Here is a 14,063-nt window from a genome sequence, read left to right as displayed (position 1 = left end):
AGGAACATCAAAAGTACCCATAAAAAAGGAATACATTTTGAATCCTAAATTCTCAATAGGTTTCGTGGGATTATTCACCAAGGGAACTGAATAATCAAAAGATTGATTGGATTCTTTCAGAAGATACTCCATTTGATCAACAATAACAATTCTCCCTTCATGGGGAAAGCATAGGATGCAAAATAATGATGATACAATGACATCCATTTCATAAACCCAATTTTGTCCCAATATAATATTATAATCCAAATTTTCATCGACTATTTCCTCCTCGATATTGACCACCTTGCCCCCAACATAGACAAGAAAGGTTAGAATAATTCCATGCAGCCTATGGGAATGACTATCAAATGCAGCCAAGAGAGTAGGTGAACAAACAACTTGAGGAGATCTTATAGCCTTCAAACATGCAATCGACATAACACATGTGGAAGCTCCCTCATCAACTATAGTTCAAAAGATATTGATATTTCAATATGTAGATTTAATCTAGAAAGCCATGTGATGAGGTAGTCTCTTCTTAATATTTCCCATGTCAAATGAAAAAATAAGAGAGTTTTTCAAATCTATGGACCCGATCTTAGTGAGAAGCACACTCCTTTATGATGGACACCGCTGGAGTACCTCTAACACAGACATCGCACAAGGACTTTGAGCAATATATTCAACAATGGAGTAGTTATGGGAAGCCCTCGCATTACGACTAATCGTCAAATGTTTTGCAGAGCCTTTCAGCATCCGAGGTATAGATTCAACTGTGGGCCTCTCAATATGGAGCGACTCTGGAACATCGAGAGCAAACTTAGCCTTAGAGGGTTTTGGTTCACCATAATCATGTGATCTTGTAGCAACATCAACATGAGAACTCATCATGTATACATTTGATGGATTTTCCCTTTCCTAGTTGCCCCTTGTGGGGGTTTCAATATTAGCATTCACTCTAGTAAACATTTCCTTCCCTTGGGGAAAAGGGTTAGTTAGAACCACCTGGGAGCTAGAACAAGCTTGCTACACTAACAAGCATTGAGTATTCTGAATCTTAGGGAAAAGATGAGTTAAATGGTCTCCATTACACAATTTGCAAGGAAAGTTAATTTTATTTTTGGACTTCTTTTTACCCTCCCTAGTATTATTACTGGGCTTGTTCGCATTACCCTTCCCATCCTTATCTTTCTTCTTATCTCGTCCCTTTTTCTTCCCATCAAAATGTTGATTTCTTTTGGGCTTAGAAGTTTGTATAGTGTTAATAGATGAAGGTTGAGAGGTCATAAGCACTAACGATGATACCTAAATCGAAGAAACAATTTGTAAAGGAAAATACTGTAATTGACTTAATAGGTTAGCCATGCTATTATCAATCAATCTGACTATCCCATCCACATGGGGACATAGCTTCAGTTTGGCTAAATCGATCTTGGATCAAGGAGCATCAGGAAAAATATTTTGAAGAATCCCAGACTGAGAACATATAAGTTCTAACTGTTGGGCTCTAAATATAGATTGTTCTTCAATGAATATGCTAGATAGCGATACATCCTTAGAAATTTTTAGTTGTAGAGATTTTAAAAACCATTCAAGAAGGAATTCATTAGGAATATAGGCTATTATGAGCCTCTCCCTTCTTCGTCATTCCTGAATATTGTCAGAAATGCGAGTTGCCTTATCTTGTTGGAAACTAGCCAATAGCTCAGTTCGATCATCATATCAAATGGCCAACTAAAAATGGTTCGAAAACATAGTAGACAACTCACCAAATGAAGTAAAGGTACCCCCACTAAGCTCTATATACCACTTAGAAGAATTTCCAGTTAAGTTGTGTTGGAGCAATCTCAACCTGATTGAATCGTCAATTAGGGAGTTAGATGAACGCCATAAATGGAATGTTGCTATATGGTGAATTGGATACACCCTAGAGTTTCCTTCAAATTTCAAAATATGCACTGGAAGTGTGGTGGGAACTGAAGGCCAAGTGATATTATATCAGATCAGATTATTTTTCAATTTTGAGAGATCTGGAAAATTTAGGGTTTCCAGAAATGGTAAGCATGGAGGAGCTTGAGAATTCCACCCACTATGAGTAGGATTCCCAACATTTTGAAAAGAATATCTTGGATTTATAGAGGTACCAGATTGCCAAGGATTGTTCGTAGAAGAAACTGAACCATAAGGAAAGCCTTGTGGTCCAGAAAAATTCAAAGTTTGACCACCTCCTGCCGAATGGTTACCATAATGAGGAAAATCTCCTCTAAGCAAAGTATTAGAAGGAGAGGAGAGCCCTTGTTAAGGGTTCCACACATTAGCAAAGGGAGAATAACCCTAAAAGGTACTTACAGAGGAGTAAGGGCTGTTCCCTTATTGACCAAAATAAAAATTATTCTCGGTTCCTAAATCACTAAAAGAAGTGTTAGTCCATCCTTGAAAAGGATTATAACTTTCACCTTGAGCATAGAAAGGGAGCGATCATAAAGAAGGATTAGAATGAGGTATATGACCACTTCCAAAAGGAAAACTCTGAAGAGAGGATGAACCACTAGCCATAGAAGTCATATGTATGGAAACAATAGATGAAACAGTTAGAGGAACAAAGGGAATTGCACTAGAAGCCATCCTAAAGGGGAAGGAACCAACATAGGAAGCAAAAGCTTGGGTGCCACCACTCAAAGATGGAATGGAGGTAGAGCCAAATATTGCAGTACTAGGAGTGATAGTAGATATACCAATAATACCTCCTCCTTGAACTGAAAGATGAGTATTCTCACTAGTAGCACTCATAGATGGATTCATGCTCCCAGTTGTGGCCATCAAAGGAAAATGAAGATAAAAACTAAGGCTTGTCGACCTGTGAGTTGGGGTCACAATGTATAATAGAACATCTAGATAATTGGGAGGAAGAGGTGAAGAAGGAGTCATAGGGCACTCAGGAATTTCTTCAACATCAACCTCTTCGTCTGACTAGAAGAGAAATCTAGAAAGGACTAGAGTGTTACTCTCCAAATCATGACTTGCACTAGGTATACCCTGTGAAATTATAGCCTAAAGTGGAGGATCAATCTTCGATGCCTTCACTGCCAATAATTTAAAATAACCAACATAATTGCTCCTAAACCTTCTAGAAGAAGGCTCAGAACTCGTAGGTGAGAGTCCATGAAGCTTCCTAGACTGACGAATTGGTCAATCATCCACTTCGAATTATTAAGAGAACTTGTAAGGACTCAAAAACTTATAAACCTATGGCAATCTAGGAGAAAAGAGAACTCAATGAAATGTCCCTAAAGATATAATCAATCAAGCTAGGTTTAGGTATTTTTGCTTTGGGTGATTAGGATCTGACACCAAAATAAAAAGAAGTGAAGTAAATGACATTCCGAAGATATTTTGTGATAATGATGGCCCAAGTCTACCAGAGAGGGTAACAAAAATAGTTATGCTAACCTCCAATAAAAAGCCTTTATCAGTGCAAGTACCCGAGCTTTGAATGGGCACCCTCCAGAATTACTAATGAGAGTGATACAATGTCTGCCATAGGTACCATGGGTATTGCCCTCTGCAGTCACCTATGTTATCCCTAGGAAAGGAAACTAAGGTCAGCAGTTTGTATCAGCATCCGGGTGGAACAATCTTTGGTCCATATATAACAAGTAGGAGAGGGGGTATCTCTCTTCCCTACCTTCACTCACCCTCATTCTTAATTCCCAGAAGTAAAGAGATTTCCTAGAAAACTTAACGACACTAGATATCACTCTTTTAATCAACTTCTGTGTTTAAATTCAGAGTGGCCTTGGAGAGTTAACTCCCCACACACCTATTCCAAGGCCCTAAATGACCTAGACTAGTTGATGTTACTATGAAAAATCAAAAAATTCTAGTTCATTTTTAATTTTAGTGCTTGATTTTAATGACTTTTCTTAAGTGAAGGGTGAAATGGAAGTGAAACATTATGATGTTATGGATGCAAAAAGAAATCAATAGAAAAAATGGCTACATGCACATGCAACTCTTCTTTTTTCTTTGATGAAAGAGATTTCTACAAGGTTCTGCGAACAAACTACAAAAGAAAAAATATTTTTTCTTTTTTCAAAACACACGCTCACACACTCAAAATCTACAAAAGACTAAAAATGCTTACAGTGCAACTACCCTAATGCAAACTAAAAATTTGTAATGAAAGATTCTAAGGATTGCTCTTAAAGCAAGAAAACGTGTTTCTCAAAGAGATCAAGAGGCCAAAACCTGGAAAAAGGAAGAACAAATTCAATCAAATACTTTTCCTCAAAAGCAAGCAAATTCAACCTAATGAAAAGACTTCACACTTGCTCTAAACAATAAGAAGACCAAAAATGAATTAAACAATAAAAATAAAGGCAACAAAAGATGTTTTTTACCTTTTTTCCTTTTATGGACATGTTGAAGCCTTGAAAATCGTTGCTTACAACATGGGGGGAAACCACCCAGTCCGGACCTTGGTTGGCAGCTGCTTTTCCTTTTTGTGTAGTGGCTTGAACTAGGGATAATGGGACCAGTTTCCCAATAGAAATTATGATAGTACTGATGAGGTGATATATGGTATTCTGTAGGAATGTTTAAGCAAAGTAATATATTCTAAACTAATAATCATATGCATATATCCTAGTTTTTAAAAACTATCTAACTATGACTATACCTAGAAATAAAAGTAAACTATGCGATCTACAATAATGTCCTAGAGAAATTGGTAATAAAGATCATTCAATTGTAGTAAGAAGTGAAATCGTTGTAACAATGATCGTTTTGGATAAATAGTTAGCCAAAACGATTGTGAAAGATATATCGCATAAGAAATTGTTCATGTATTCAACATAAAGTTAAGGCCATCACCATACAAAAGTGTAATAATGGTAACCAAGATTCAAACTTTCATACATAAGAAATTTGAAGAAAAGCTATTGCTTGATACATAAATAAAACAAAATCACAAGATAAAAGTACCATTTGTAATAAGTTCTACTCATGTGTTTCAGCAATATCGACCTACTTCCAATCAATCCAACATCATATAAGAGTACAAAAGTGAAACTTCAGTAGAACATGGCAGACAAAATGAAAATAAATCATGTTCCATTCATTTCACCAGAACCTCCTCAAAGGTACAAAAGTGCATGTTTTGAAGATTGTTTCTGATAAAATTTCTGGACCCCTCTCTAAATGCATGAGACGGGTTTAAATACTAAACTATAGGTCCTAAAAATAGATTATTACAAAAAATAGTTGAGGAGGTTTAAACGACCTTCCTCAGATTATGCTAAATGAAACTCAAAATAGAAATAAAATATGGTGACTAACTCCTTTGTGTTTGATCCTTAAGATTGCAGATATCTGTCATTGGTTTGAGCTGTGTCGGTTGGCTGATCAGAGACTTCAACTACCTAGTGAATACGACATCAATTAGTGATAGCACCATTTTCTATGTGGAAGTGGTTAGGCATCACAGGGTCATCCACTAGCTGTAAGGTTTGACTAGATATTGCCAGTATGCTTCCCAGTTTAGCCTGGCCATTTGCCTAATTGCTTCCTCCCTTTCCTTTGTCACCTGTCTCCATTGTTGCTCGAGCTGTTTCAAATTTGGAAGAAAACCTAGTATAGTTTCTGTGACGAAGTTGGTGCTATGTAAATTCTCATTGATATTTTCAATAATGTTGTTTGCTGTTGTTGCTACTTTTGTTGCCATTTCTACCTATTTGGGCCAAGAATCCGAGTCTTCAAATAGAATTTCTTTATGTGATTCTTCTAGTTTTGGAAAATTAGCCTTCCTCCTATCCTTTGAGTCCTTCCAGGTGATGAATTCGAAAATCATTTTCAAGATTTCATCATATTCAAGCCTCATGTCCACGACTTGGCTTGTCAGCTTGTCACCAATCTTGCAATATGGACTTAACTGCGAGATTCTCTGGCAGAGAAGTTCTTTTTGGTGCATTAGCTACGAGTTAAGGCTGAGTGCTTCTATTATGAACTGATTAATTTGTGGATTGTCCTTATACTTTTCCTTTATGGCTTGTATCTTCTCATCCTTTTTAGCTAGGCTAGCCTGATGTTTTATTTGCATCTGCTCAAATTCTTGATGGAGCTTGGCTATTTGCAACTGCTTGTTGGCTAGATTTTTCCTGCTCTAACTGTTGTTCCAAAAGTAGAATTTTATTTTCTTTTTCTTTAAGCAGCGTCTGGATCTCCATTTCTTTGTCAATAGTTGTCATAGCATAGGCTCCAACAAATTGCGACAGTATAGTAAGGTTCCCAAATGGGTCAATGGGTGAACCTCTCTAGGCAATATCCATTGGTTCATTATCAGGAATGGTAACACTTGCAGCATCCAACTTTATTTTCTTCCTTTTCCTTTTGACAACAGCTTTGTGGGTTAGGATTTAGAACACATCTAAGGGAGGAATTTCCTCAATTCTCAAAACAATTTCAGAGGTGGGAGTGGAAGGAATGAGCTCTACTTCTTGAGTACTTACAATTTTCTCTACTGTAACTTCTTGAGTTGCTCTGTGATGTGGATTCCATACCTCAAGTGTTTGTTCTTCTGTATGGAGATTTTTATTAAAATTCTCCCATTCTTTCTCTAAATCAATAATCGAGGATTTTGTTGACTGGGTGGAGGTAGAGTGAATTTCAGCCTATTTCTTAACTGAGGTTTGCTCACTTTCTTTCTCTTTAGACCTGACTGTGTCCTTTTCTGACTCCTTACTTTTACTTCCCTCATTCTGGGACTATTGTTCTAAGAGCTCTGACTCATGAGTAGACTTTTCTTGAGACTCTGCTTCGGAGCCCTCTTTAGAATTTTCTCTCGAGCTCTGTTCTAAGCTTACACTGGGAGATGGCTCCCTTATTGGTTCAATTTGTAATTTGGTCCAATGGGACCTTTAATAATCTTCTCTCTCTATATTCAAGAAAGGATTCAAGATCACTTGGGGAAAAAAGTAGTGAGGCCATATGCTTAACGTCTAAGAATGTCTCTTTCTGTAGGAAGACATCATCAAATGCATCTTCCTCATGGGTGAAGACCTCCACTTTCACCATGGTAGTGAAATCTTTGGCAGTGCCGTGTGGGTCATACTGCCTTCTTGGGAATGTAGGTAGTTTTATAGATTTCATAATCTCTTCTTCTTTTCATGTGTGTCCAAAATCGTTCAGTGCAAATTCACCACACTGCAATGGAAATGTAGGCCAAATGGCCTTTTTCTACTCCTTTAATCCATTGCTAAGCCCACCTTCACTTGTCATTTGGTATTCTATCTCCCTAGCCATTAACTTGTTATGGACATAGTATGGGAGGATATGTAGTGAATCAATGCTCCCAAATACTTTGATATATGTGAATGTTTCCTCCCCAAACCATTTGGCCAGAGGAAGGATATCTACTTCGGATTCTTTAGAAAACCTACAAGAATTTTGGTTGAAAACTTGTTTATGGATAGGCAACATGACTCCATGAATTTTTTTGTAAAAATGGGGGTGAAACTGAGACTCCAAAATATTCTTATGATATATATGAATGGGAAGGGGTCCTTCACAGTCCATTTCCCTCCCATTATAGGAAATTTGGAGCCAAAACACATTGCATCCATTACATAGGCACTCATAAAAAATGGAGGGTAAACGCTTGAAGAGATACTCCTCTTCCTCCTATACTCCATTATAGCCTTTGATAAATTATCAGACAAAATTTGGGCCAAACATTATGTTTGCATTTACGGCTGCATCTATTAATGGCAGACATTCTAGAGAAAATTTAGTACTATCGGGCTTGCCAAACATCCTACATAACTTGGCTGCTACAAAACTATGAGGGGGAGCTATAGATGTTGTAGAATACACACCCATTTTGTCCTTCTTGATCTTGCCTTCATTTTGCGTCTAGGTTCATGTGACATTCACATGGTCTTCATTCTCCTTAGAAATTTTTTCGAGGAACTGTTTTTTGTAGAATAGTTGTGGCTCTAGCAAGTTGTACATAAGTAGTAGGTTGTCCGGTGAAAAAGATCCCATAATCTCCTGTCTGTTATTCTTAAATTCTCTATCTAAGATGTCCACCTGATCAATTATCCACTTGACCATATATGTATACAGGATTATCTTTGGTCTCGAGGCTCTACGGTGCCGAAATGAGCATGCCATATCGAAGTTGGAGGCATCTGAGGAGGCATGATCATCAGTTTTAGCCTTTGTTTCCAAAGGTCTTGGTTGCTCTTCTTCTAATAAATCATACATGGTTTCCCATGTAGAGGTTCCTCCCTCTCTGCTGCATGTAGTATCAAAGAATAAAGGAGTCATTTCTGATTTCTCAGATGTGACTGCCTTACCCTCCTTTGTCATTGTTCCCAAAGACTCTTTCTGTGGATTTTTCCTGAAAATGGAGAAAATCAATAGCTATTGGATATATAGAGATAAAAATGAATGTAAGAAGGAATAATACAAATAACTCATGAAAAGGTGACAAGAAAAGACTTTTATTGAATGCAGGTGAGAAGATATCTTATCATGTTGAACTGATTTTCACACATAAATGCCATTAACCCTTAGTAAATTCCCATGAATGGTTCCTTATCCCTAGCTTTATTGCCCATTAATGTTCGCATCATAAGTAGGGAAGAAAATTTTTAGGGTGGAGAGCCTTTAAACTGCGAAAAATGCTGATTTTGTGATTGCGATGGAATACCACAAATCACATTATCGCATTGTGTTTGTGTGCTTTAATTAATGTTTCTTTAGTTTCTACAGGATGTGAAATGCAGACCACTTATTATCATTTCCAAAGCACAACTTATTTAACATGTTTTTCTGTATAAAGCCTTTTTATTAAGCAGCGGATTTGAGTACTTCTTTATAACGTATCTCGGGATTATGTCCAAGTCTCAATTGCATTTCTCAATCTCGCATAATGATATGTTTTTGGGCTTCTCTCTAGTGTTCACAATGTGATGTGTTAAGGGAGATCTTATCATCGAAATTTCACATTTAGCATGGTTTCGGATAACTTGTTAAGGCATGCCCCTTATAGGTGGTGATATGTGATGATTGTCTTAGTTTTAATAATAAATGCCTTAGGACTTAGCTTATATGAGAAACATAATAGTTTCAAGGTTTTAGCGCGGTATTGTCTTTTAATTGCTTTTTCAAAAAGTGTTTGTTGGATATCTTTCTTTATTCCAAAAATTAACAAGGAAATTTCCTAATGCTAAAATTATTTTTGAAAGGACTTTTTAAGGGTCCCCATTTATTAAAATAATATTGACTAATACTTTTAATAAATGGGGGGTTGTTGAATATCACAACAATTGGCGATTCACTTGGAAGAACCAGTTATCTCTGAGCATTTTTTGAAATTTCTAAAAACTTCCAACAAAAAGATGGTTTAGAAAATAAATATTTCATGAAATATAAGATAAGTAATATTTCTCTAAATAATAAAACAACATCGACCTAACCATAATCCTTTTGATTATCCTTTTTAAATAAGAAAGTTGCTATGTCTACATCAATCATTACTTGGTTTTAAAGATAAAAACAAGGGAACTCTTCACAGATCAATTTTTTGGTATACTCAGTTGTCATAGGTAGAGCCTCTGCTACCAATAGGCATTCATAGCCTCGACAGGGTTAGCTTTTAGCCAACAATGATTCAGTATCCCATCTAGATAAGAATGCAATTCTTAAAGATAAATTTAAATTTATATACTTATTGCCTTTTTCCAATTTTTCAAAACAATTCTTTTTTCTTTAAAATGTTCATTTTTATCGCTTAAAGGACAATGTCTTAGTTTTGTGACCAAAATTGACGTTGTCTTGGTTTGGTGACCAAAATTGACAATGCCATTCACCTGGTTGTAATTTAATTGAACAAGCTGGCTCTTGATGAGACCCCTTGTATTTTGATTAATATAATCTCGAGCCATTACCCTATTTTGATATGTAGTATTGGTAATGTTAGCTAGTTATGTCCTCATGATCATGGTAAGCCAACTCTTAATGAGACCTCTTATCCTTTAAGTTAAGCATATTTTAGAATTACACTCTAAAAAATGAAATCTTACTAGATGGGGTGAATCATTGGCTCCTCGAGAATTTCTGGATGACAATTGTAGAGTTTTAAAGATACTTTTCTGTAGAAAGACTTTGCTTTGTTATAGATACTTTTCTTGACTGATGTAGAGCAAAGGTTTATTTCTAAAGTTAAGTTTTATCAAAGGTCAAATAATTTTGGCAGAGAACAAGCAATCTTAGAGCAATAGAACTTGTCCTATGTTTCGAATGTGAAAATCATTTTCTTAACAATCTTTACTTATACAAGAGAAAAGTCAAAATATAAAAGAGACTATTATTTGCAAATCCTAAAGTAAATGTTCTTCAACTTGTATTATTATTTCAAAAAAATAAATAAACAAAGGCGATAATATAAAAGGAATAGAAGAGGTCATCTTCTATGAAAAATATTTCTTTAAGATTTGCCCATTTATAGGTAGAGATTCTCTCTTGCCTGACAAATCCTGCAATAAAAAGGTTGATAGGCCTATTTATTCCACAATCTGAAACAGGCCAAGCCACATTTGTTGGAACTTGGTATGCTTACCCTTTTCCTCATGTGCTTTATCCCATTTCAATGCCAAGTCTCCGAGTTGAAAAGATTTTGAACTTACAAAATTTTCATCAAAGGAAGCTCTGACTAACTGTTGATGATCTCCATGTGTGATTTTGGCCTTTTCCATTTCTTCAAGCTTAAGGATTTGTAATTGCCTAACTTACATAGAAGAGGAAGGAGTTTCTCCAATGAACTGAACTCGGTCTAGAGAGGGAATAACTATATTTGTAGGTAGGACAACTTCTTTCCCATAGACCAAATTAAAAGGAGAAGTACCTATGGAGGCCTTCTAAGTTATTCAATCTGCCCATAGAGAAAATATTAAAGATTTATGCCAGTTCTTCTGATTTTGGTCGACAATTCGTTTAATAATTCTTATGATATTTTTGTTCATAGATCGAGCTAACCCATTTCCCTGTGGATAATAGTTAGCAGAGTATTTAAGCTTAAAACCTATTTTAAGAGAAAATTCTGTCATAGTATTGCCTTAAAAATAGGATGCATTATCAAACATCAGGGCAGATGGAAGACCAAATTTGGTAATAATAAATAGATCAATGAATTCAATAATATTTTCATAATAGGCTACCTTGAGTGGAATGGCTTCCATCCATTTTTTGAAGTAATAAGTTGTTGTAAGGATATATCTATACTACTTATAAGAATGAGGAACAATCTTACCTATTATGTCCAATCCCCATTGCTCAAATGGTTGTTCAATATTGACTTGCTATAATGGTAATGTGGGTTTTCTTTGTCTCCCAGCAACTATTTCACAAAATTTGCACTTCCTTACATAACTCTGTGTATCTTTGAATAACGTTGGCTAGTAATAGCCAGCATGTAGGATTTTATGTGTGGTGGTATCTCCTCCAAAATGTCCACTAGCTGGTCTATCATGGAGTTCCTACAACACCTTTTCTGCCTCAGATTTTTCAAGACATCTAAGTAAAATAGAATCATAATTTATTCTAAACAACACATCATTGATGTTTTTATATTGTCGAGCTTTTAGCCTCAAAGCCCTTCTCTTCTTATAATTTAATTGCATTGGGGCATACCCATTTCTTAAATAAAAGATGATATCAACATATCTTTACTCAGTTTCATTAAGGCTTACCTCATAGGCTTGTACATCATCACCTAAGTTTTGTTGTGTTGATAAATTGGATGCTCCTGCTAACATCCCGCAAAAACCTTAACCTTTTACAATTTTGGCTGGTCTAATTTCATTGTCATATTCTTGTAGTGCTATTACCCAATTTGCCCTCTTCTCACCTACATCGCTTTGTATTGAGAGATTTCTCATTGCTGAGAATGGCACTATTACCTTGGTGTGGGTTTTGGGGAGAAAAGGTCTGAAGTGTTTTATTGATTTGAAGATCACAAAAGCTTATTATTCAACATTTGAATAGTTCAATTCAACCCCTTGCAAATTGAAGCTAAAGAAAGAGATTGGGGCTTTGGCTTTTTCATCATTGACCTATGTCAATATAGCGACATATGATTTCTCAGAAGCAAAAGTATACAAAATGAAATGATTGGAAAAATTCAGAGTTGCTAAATAGGGAGCATTTATGATTTCTTGTTTAATCATATTAAAATCTTCATGTTCTGTGTGTCCCCATTTAAAAAGAGAATTTTTTTTAATCATAGATTGAAGAGGTAAAACAATTCATGAAAAGTCAGGGACAAATATTTTGACAAAATTTATCTGTCCTAGGAAAGATTGCATAGATTTTTTGTTATGAGGTAAAGGAATCTCAGAGATTTCTCTTATTCTATGAGGGTCAATGTGAATCCCTACTTTGGATACAATGAATCCAAGGAGTTTTCCTTCACTTAACGTGAAGAAATATTTATTGGGATTAAGGTAAATTCCATACCTTTGACAACACTCAAAGATTTGTTTTAAATCTCTCAGATGATTACTACGCTTTTTGGAATATACAGTTATATCATCTAAGTAGATTACAACTGATTTGTTTACTAAACGCTTGAAAGCTATGTCCATGGCTCTTTGAAAAGTTGCACCAACATTGATTAGTCCAAATGGCATCTTTTGATAAGCATAAGTGCCCCATTTTGTTCTAAATGTAGTTTTTAGCTGGTCATCTGGATGTACTAGAATTTCATTATAAGCTGAAAATCCATCCAAGAAAGACATCAATTCTGAGCCTGTAACTAATTTCAATATTTGTTCCATTAGAGGCAGTGTAAAATTTTCCTTCTGACATGATTTGCTGAGATTCTGGAAGTCTATACATATTTGAATATCACTGTTCTTTTTTCTGACTGGGACCAGGTTGGAGACCCACCTGGAATGTTTGATAGGAAAAATAATCTTGGCTTTCAACAGTTTATTCAATTCATATTTAATCTGATTTTCTAAATTGGGATTTATCTTTCTCAATTTTTGCTACACAGGATTTTCATTAGATGTCATGGGGATTTTATGTTGAATTATAAAAGTGTCATATGTTTTAAGATCTTCATAGCTCCATGCAAAGACGTTCTTATATTTCTTCAACAAACGTATAAAGGCTGATTTCTCATCTGATACAAGACCAAGGCCTAGATTAATATTTTGAGGTTTAGGGTTAGTCCCAAGGTTGATCAATTCAAACCTCAGAGTTGAACTCTGAAGTTTTGAATTGGTGGGTATTTTGAATCTGTCTTTAAGGTCATATAAAGCTTCTAACTTTACTACAGACTTGGGTATAGCATTCTTGGTTGTTCCTTGCTTAAGCTGGTTGTCATTCTGATCTTCATCAATTATCTGGTCATCATAAGTGCCTTCTAATGTGAAAAAGGTTATGATATCTGGATCATTATTAAAGACTCTCCAATTGCTGATATTGTCAGGAATAGAAGGCCTAAAAATCAATTCAATAGAAAATCAATCAGGACTATAATCTTTTGGTGGAATGAGCTTGGAAGCCACATTAGCTAAAAGATCAACGCTTGCATTTTGGAGTCTCGGGATGGGGGAAATATTAAACACGATAAAGTGGGAAGTAAGGTCTTTGACTAAATATTGATAATGTTTTAAATGTCTACACAAATAGTGTATAGTATTTCTTACTTGTTTAATCACAATTTGTAAATCTCCAAACACTTGAAGATGTTTGATATTAAGGCTGATGGCTTTATATAAACCTTGAACTAATGCTTCATATTCAATAGTGTTGTTTGTGAAATCAAATTCAAGCCTGCATGCTAACATGGTCTTTTCCCCTTCTGGGCTAACTAATATGCTTCCTGCTCCTGCTCCATCGTTGGATTTAGATCCATCAAAAAATAATTTCCAAAATAAAGACCTAACTACAAGATTATTTACAAAATTAACACTCTTAGAAGTATCTGTTTGAGAAAAGTTTTCAACTTGCGATACAATAGAGTTTTCCAAGAAAGGTGAAGTATAAGCATTAAAGTTCCCTAGAAATGACTC

This window comes from Pinus tabuliformis, chromosome 5_2 (assembly GCF_031772625.1).
Source record: "Pinus tabuliformis cultivar Carrire ecotype Pingquan chromosome 5_2, CPIR1, whole genome shotgun sequence".
In the NCBI taxonomy this organism is placed as follows: domain Eukaryota; kingdom Viridiplantae; phylum Streptophyta; class Pinopsida; order Pinales; family Pinaceae; genus Pinus; species Pinus tabuliformis.
This window is presented reverse-complemented; position numbering follows the sequence as displayed.